At 45.0% G+C, this 7500-nt stretch overlaps 1 pseudogene; it reads left to right on the forward strand.

The window, feature by feature from the left end:
* LOC124037497 overlaps positions 1-7500 on the forward strand; it is a 213724-nt pseudogene that overhangs the window by 141105 nt on the left and 65119 nt on the right.

Below are 7500 nucleotides of genomic sequence, written 5' to 3' on the forward strand. Positions count from 1 at the left end.
TTGAAACCCCTATCTCTGTGGGATGGTTGAAACCCCTATCTCTGTGGGATGGTTGAAACCCCTATCTCTGTGGGATGGTTGAAACCCCTATCTCTGTGGGATGGTTGAAACCCCTATCTCTGTGGGATGGTTGAAACCCCTATCTCTGTGGGATGGTTGAAACCCCTATCTCTGTGGGATGGTTGAAACCCCTATCTCTGTGGGATGGTTGAAACCCCTATCTCTGTGAGGTGGTTGAAACCCCTATCTCTGTGGGATGGTTGAAACCCCTATCTCTGTCTCTGTGGGATGGTTGAAACCCCTATCTCTGTGGGATGGTTGAAACACCTATCTCTGTGGGATGGTTGAAACCCCTATCTCTGTGGGATGGTTGAAACTCCTATCTCTATCTCTGTGGGATGGTTGAAACCCCTATCTCTATCTCTGTGGGATGGTTGAAACCCCTATCTCTGTGGGATGGTTGAAACCCCTATCTCTGTGGGATGGTTGAAACCCCTATCTCTGTGGGATGGTTGAAACCCCTATCTCTGTCTCTGTGGGATGGTTGAAACCCCTATCTCTGTCTCTGTGGGATGGTTGAAACCCCTATCTCTGTCTCTGTGGGATGGTTGAAACCCCTATCTCTGTGGGATGGTTGAAACCCCTATCTCTATCTCTGTGGGATGGTTGAAACCCCTATCTCTATCTCTGTGGGATGTTTGAAACCCCTATCTCTATCTCTGTGCCCTAGCCTCCCTCCATTTTGTCCTTCTTCCCTGCTCCCTCCATCTTCTTTTCCTCCTGCCTCCACTAGTCAGCATGCTGCAAGCCGTACACGTACAGTATGCTCACTGAACACAATAACAGGACCTTGTTCATTAGGCACCAAATGGAATAAAACTGACTGAAGCGGGGAGGGACTACCAGGACTTGTCCAATAAGAAGCAAGCATTCAGGATTCTGCTCTGTATACAAGGACAAGACGCACCTTAATGAACGTTGGCCGTGCTCAGTAAAACACCTGCTGTCGACGTTATGATTCAACGTGTAAAATCGTCTTGAGACGAATAGAAAATGGCCGATGTTCTGTGGTCACAGGTGATAGGACGCTGCTTTTAACCACTCGTCGACACGGTCCGTTTTGCCCTTTTTAAAAAAGAGTTCATGATTCTTCCACCAGGCTGTAGAGCACAAGGTCACAACTTGACCTTCCATACAGGCCAAGGGTCGGGCATATGAACACAACAAGCATAGATTGTCAATACAAATCACTGTCTGTCATGTCCCCCCCCCCTCCCCCCTCCTACACTCCTCCTATTTCCTTGTCTGTCCATTTCACCTTCACCTAATGTAGAAACTGTAAATAACTCGGTCACTGTTTTGAAGAGGATAAACGGTTGCAAGGTAGCTATGGTTATGAGGTTATCGTCTTGACTTTAATTATCAGCAGAAACGGCTCACTTGTTAAATAGTAGATAACTTGCGAGCTGTTTACTACTACTCTCCCCTATCAAACCAATACAGTGCTTTGTTTAGAAGGTGACGTAGCAGTGGAATTGTTGGGACTGGAGAGGTCTGTGATATTTCTCAGTGGTTGTGATGAATACAGTTGTTGTGTTCTAACGTGCTTCTCTCTCTCTCTCTCTCTGTCTCTCTGTCTCTCTTTCTCTCTCTCTCTCACTCTCTCTTTCTCTCGCTCTCTCTCTCGCGCTCTCTCTCTCGCGCTCTCTCTTTCTCTGTCTCTCTCTCTCTCTCGCGCTCTCTCTTTCTCTGTCTCTCTCTCTCTCTGTCTCTCTCTTTCTCTGTCTCTGTCTCTGTCTCTCTCTCTCTCTGTCTGTCTCTCTCTCCTTTGTGGAGAATACTATTGTGTTCTGACGTCACACGTGAGTTTCCTGAGTCTCTCTCTCTGGGTCTCTGTATCACCAGGCACCAGGGTAGTCAGTGAACATGTCATTTTCCATCTCTGTGCAGGCACCAGGGTTTGGCTTTGGGATAGCCATCTCGGGAGGTCGGGATAACCCTCATTTTCAGAGTGGTGAGACCTCCATCGTTATCTCAGACGTCCTGAAGGGAGGTCCAGCCGAGGGCCTACTGCAGTAAGATCCTCCTCTCCTCTCTTGGGATGAGTTACCACATGGTTTGATATAAAGCTGAGGGATGTGGCTTGGAGAAAATGTAACCTCTCTCAAATTCATAGAGGGTGCTATGGATGGTGCAAAATTAAATTAAATAAATCTTCTTTTTTTTCTTCATTTGGTTGTTTACAAAGACATTTGTTTACATTGTACAAGTCACTCTCTCCTCCTTTCCTTCCAGGGAGAATGACAGAGTCACGATGGTCAACGCCGTCTCCATGGACAACGTGGAACATGCATACGCAGTCCAGCAACTACGGAAAAGTGGAAAGAATGCTAAAATTGTGAGTATCTTTTTGAGGAACCCAAAGATTTAAAAGTCCTATGTTAAAGCCAGACTCAGTAAGTAAAAAAAAAAAAAAAAATTTGTTGTTTTGTTTGTTTAATATATCTCGAAATGGATAAATGAAAGCTTCAATTGCCATTTGTGTCACTTTAAAGTGATACAAATTAAGTTTTTGTGTGTTACGAGTACAGCAGGTTTGTTTACAAATTGTATGTCGGAATTCTCCAGGTAATTATGATGCGTAGCTTATGTTAATGTTCCTTTCATAGCTCCGGTTCTCGGGCCTATCAGTTCCTCTGATCCATCCACGACAACAACAACACATCAACAATACAAATAGGCCGATCTATATCTCTCTTATTTTAAACAAGACTCAAAAATTTGAGTTGAGTAATCTGGAATAAAAGTGTAATTTAGCTGACAAATCCTTGTGATTCATATATTGTCTCCTGGCTGTCTGCCTGTCCGTCCGTGCTATAAGCAGTGCAGATTTGCAAACAATGGCTGGGAATGCTACAAAGTTTTGGAATGAAATGGGAATTGTGCTGTGATTTTTCATTCAGCAAGGGATTTTTATTATTTTCAATTTGCTAAGACTCGTCACTCACGGCTATTCTAGTGATAGTACCCACGTGCTTCTCTGGACCGTGCCAAGATCTGATAATCACGAGAGCCAGCTAGCTGTCCACTGCTGGTAAGCAACGCTAGTCAGCAAGCTAGCTAGCAAACAGCCGATAGATCCACACACGCATTGCTAAATGTGCATACCGGTGCTGTAGCCCTGCTATACTGCCAACTAAAACCTGCACTTACAGGTTTTATTTGGCAGTATAGAGTCAGTGCAGGTTTTGTTTGGCAGTATAGAGTCAGTGCAGGTTTTGTTTGGCAGTATAGAGTCAGTGAAGGTTTTGTTTGGCAGTATAGAGTCAGTGCAGGTTTTGTTTGGCAGTTTAGAGTCAGTGCAGGTTTTGTTTGGCAGTTTAGAGTCAGTGCAGGTTTTATTTGGCAGTATAGAGTCAGTGCAGGTTTTGGCAGTATAGAGTCAGTGCAGGTTTTGGCAGTATAGAGTCAGTGCAGGTTTTGGCAGTATAGAGTCAGTGCAGGTTTTGTTTGCAGTATAGAGTCAGTGCAGGTTTTGGCAGTATAGAGTCAGTGCGGGTTTTGGCAGTATAGAGTCAGTGCAGGTTTTGTTTGGCAGTATAGAGTCAGTGCAGGTTTTGTTTGGCAGTATAGAGTCAGTGCAGGTTTTGGCAGTATAGAGTCAGTGCAGGTTTTGTTTGGCAGTATAGAGTCAGTGAAGATTTGTTTGGCAGTAGAGTCAGTGCAGGTTTTGTTTGGCAGTATAGAGTCAGTGCAGGTTTTGTTTTGGCAGTATAGAGTCAGTGCAGGTTTTGTTTGGCAGTATAGAGTCAGTGCAGGTTTTGTTTGGCATTATAGAGTCAGTGCAGGTTTTGTTTGGCATTATAGAGCCAGTGCAGGTTTTATTTGGCAGTATAGAGTCAGTGCAGGTTTTGTTTGGCATTATAGAGTCAGTGCAGGTTTTGGCAGTATAGAGTCAGTGCAGGTTTTGGCAGTATAGAGTCAGTACAGGTTTTGGCAGTATAGAGTCAGTGCGGGTTTTGTTTGGCACTATAGAGTCAGTGCGGGTTTTGTTTGGCACTATAGTGTCAGTGCGGGTTTTGTTTGGCAGTATAGAGTCAGTGCAGGTTTTGTTTGGCAGTATAGAGTCAGTGCAGGTTTGTTTTGGCAGTATAGAGTCAGTGCAGGTTTTGGCAGTATAGAGTCAGTGCAGGTTTTGTTTGGCATTATAGAGCCAGGGCAGGTTTTATTTGGCAGTATAGAGCCAGTGCAGGTTTTGTTTGGCATTATAGAGTCAGTGCAGGTTTTGGCAGTATAGAGTCAGTGCAGGTTTTGGCAGTATAGAGTCAGTGCAGGTTTTGGCATTATAGTGTCAGTGCAGGTTTTATTTGGCAGTATAGAGTCAGTGCAGGTTTTGTTTGGCATTATAGAGTCAGTGCAGGTTTTATTTGGCAGTATAGAGTCAGTGCAGGTTTTGTTTGGCAGTATAGAGTCAGTGCAGGTTTTGGCAGTATAGAGTCAGTGCAGGTTTTGGCATTATAGAGTCAGTGCAGGTTTTATTTGGCAGTATAGAGTCAGCGCAGGTTTTGTTTGGCAGTATAGAGTCAGTGCAGGTTTTGGCAGTATAGAGTCAGTGCAGGTTTTGGCAGTATAGAGTCAGTGCAGGTTTTGGCATTATAGTGTCAGTGTAGGTTTTATTTGGCAGTATAGAGTCAGTGCAGGTTTTGTTTGGCAGTATAGAGTCAGTGCAGCTTTTGTTTGGCAGTATAGAGTCAGTGCTCTATACTGCCGGGTTTGTTTACATTGGGTCTTGCCCGGGTTTGTTTACATTGGGTCTTGCCCGGGTTTGTTTACATTGGGTCTTGCCCGGGTTTGTTTACATTGGGTCTTGCCCGGGTTTGTTTTGTCGCCCCAAACAAAACAAGGTGTAAAACGTTAACAAAATGACACAACTGATTGAGTCTGGCTTTAACACCGGTCCACTGATAGAATCCAGCTCTTACTAATGTGGTCCTGTGTAGCTCAGTTGGTAGAGCATGGCGCTTGTAACGCCAGGGTAGTGGGTTCGATCCCCGGGACCACCCATACGTAGAATGTATGCACACATGACTGACTGTAAGTCGCTTTGGATAAAAGCGTCTGCTAAATGGCATATATTATGTATGAACGTCTGAATTGGGCAGTTCCTTTATATTTAATACCTGGAGCACAGCACGCTTGGGACAAACCTGTCATCTGCTAAAACCTGGGGGGTCATATCTTAGCACCGCCAATGGGCATGGAATGCCCCAGAGGGAGAACTGGAAGTTTCGGGTATAATGTAGTGATATGGCGCTTACCACAGAATAAATTACAACTGTTATTATGTATTAGATTTAGTCTCTATGGGGCTAATGTCTTGTCATGAGAGAGAGGGAGGGAGGGAGTTTGAGATTACATGGAAGGAATGGGGGGAAGGAAATGGGGGAGGGGGGTGATCTAGTGACATCGTGCTAAAGTTGTCTTCTTCCTCTTCAGACGATCAGACGGAAGCGGAAGGTGCATGTACCCATGAGTCGTCTGGGGGAGAGGGCGACCATGTCGGAGCATGATGATGAGGAGGAGGATGAGGAAGATAGCTACGACGAGGAGATATACGAGACGCGCTCCGCACGCAGCGGCCCTAGCGCCTACAGCGCTGTGGGTGGGGCCTCGGCCCGGCGCAGCGGGAGGAGCGCCGGAAGGCGGGAAAAGGACAGAGAGCGGGAACGCAGTGGCTCACGGGAGAGGAGTCTCTCCCCGCGCGCCGACCGGCGCTCGCTCAACCAGCCCCCGCGGCCCGCCAAAGTCACCCTCGTAAAGTCCCGAAAAAATGAAGGTGAGCATCACCAAGTTGGGATATGTGTTGTCTGGGTTAGGGTTAGTTGGGATATGTTGTCTAGTCGGGGTTAGGGTTAGTTGGGATATGTTGTCTAGTCGGGGTTAGGGTTAGTTGGGATATGTGTTGTTAGGGTTAGGGTTAGTTGGGATATGTGTTGTTAGGGTTAGTTGGGATATGTGTTGTTAGGGTTAGTTGGGATATGTGGGGTTAGGGTTAGTTATGATATGTGTTGTCGGGGTTAGGGTTAGTTGGGATATGTGGGGTTAGGGTTAGTTATGATATGTGTTGTTAGGGTTAGTTGGGATATGTGTTGTTAGGGTTAGTTGGGATATGTGTTGTTAGGGTTAGTTGGGATATGGTGTTGTTAGGGTTAGTTGGGATATGGTGTTGTTAGGGTTAGTTGGGATATGGTGTTGTTAGGGTTAGTTGGGATATGTGTTGTTAGGGTTAGTTGGGATATGTGTTGTTAGGGTTAGTTGGGATATGTGTTGTTAGGGTTAGTTGGGATATGTGGGGTTAGGGTTAGTTGGGATATGTGTTGTTAGGGTTAGTTGGGATATGTGGGGTTAGGGTTAGTTGGGATATGTTGTCTAGTCGGGGTTAGGGTTAGTTGGGATATGTGTTGTTGGGGTTTGGGTTAGTTGGGATATGTTGTCTAGTCGGGGTTAGGGTTAGTTGGGATATGTGTTGTTGGGGTTTGGGTTAGTTGGGATATGTTGTCTCGTCGGGTTAGGGTTAGTCGGGATATGTTGTTTAGTCGGGGTTAGGGTTAATTGGGATATGTGTTGTTGGGGTTAGTTGGGATATGTTGTTTAGTCGGGGTCAGGGTTAGTTGGGATATGTTGTCTCGTCGGGGTTAGGGTTAGTTGGGATATGTTGTCGAGTCTGGGTTAGGGTTGTCTAGTCGGGGTTAGGGTTAGTTGGGATATGTGTTAGGGGGTTAGTTGGGATATGTGTTAGGGTTAGGGTTAGTTGGGTTATGTGTTAGGGTTAGGGTTAGTTGGGATATGGGTTATGGTTAGGGTTATTTGGGATATGTGTTATGGTTAGGGTTATTTGGGATATGTGTTAGGGTTAGGGTTAGTTGGGATATGTGTTAGGGTTAGGGTTAGTTGGGATATGTTGTGTTGTCGGGGTTTCAAGTCTTATGTCACATGCACAAGTACAGTTTGTCTTATCTCAAAACCTAACAATTCAATAACAATGTATTACTATAAAAAAAACACGAGAAATAAGAATAGGAAATATGAAGTACACAATAAAGTAATTAAGTAAGCATAGTATATACAGGAAATATTTAAGCAATTCCAATAGCAAATTAAAGATATATATACATACACATAAATATAGCGATGAATTCCAGACCTCCCACGTAGGAATGCGCGAGCTTTACAAAATAAATGTACACACACATGTTATTCAATCATCTCATCCAAACTGCTTGAGAGCGTCTGCGTAGCCAGGCGCCAAAACAGAACTTGCTTCTGCAAGTCCTGCCTCTCCCATCTACTCAGTGGTTTTTACAAGCGTTATTACCCACCTGGGTGATTGAAAGATGAACGAGGTCCACACTCCAGTCCAGATGGTGGCGGTAATACACCTTAAACTTGGTTGTCAACTGCCATATAAAATCCACAGAAGAAGAAGAAGAAACAAGGGGA

Source organism: Oncorhynchus gorbuscha, linkage group LG06, assembly GCF_021184085.1.
Source record: "Oncorhynchus gorbuscha isolate QuinsamMale2020 ecotype Even-year linkage group LG06, OgorEven_v1.0, whole genome shotgun sequence".
NCBI lineage: Eukaryota > Metazoa > Chordata > Actinopteri > Salmoniformes > Salmonidae > Oncorhynchus > Oncorhynchus gorbuscha.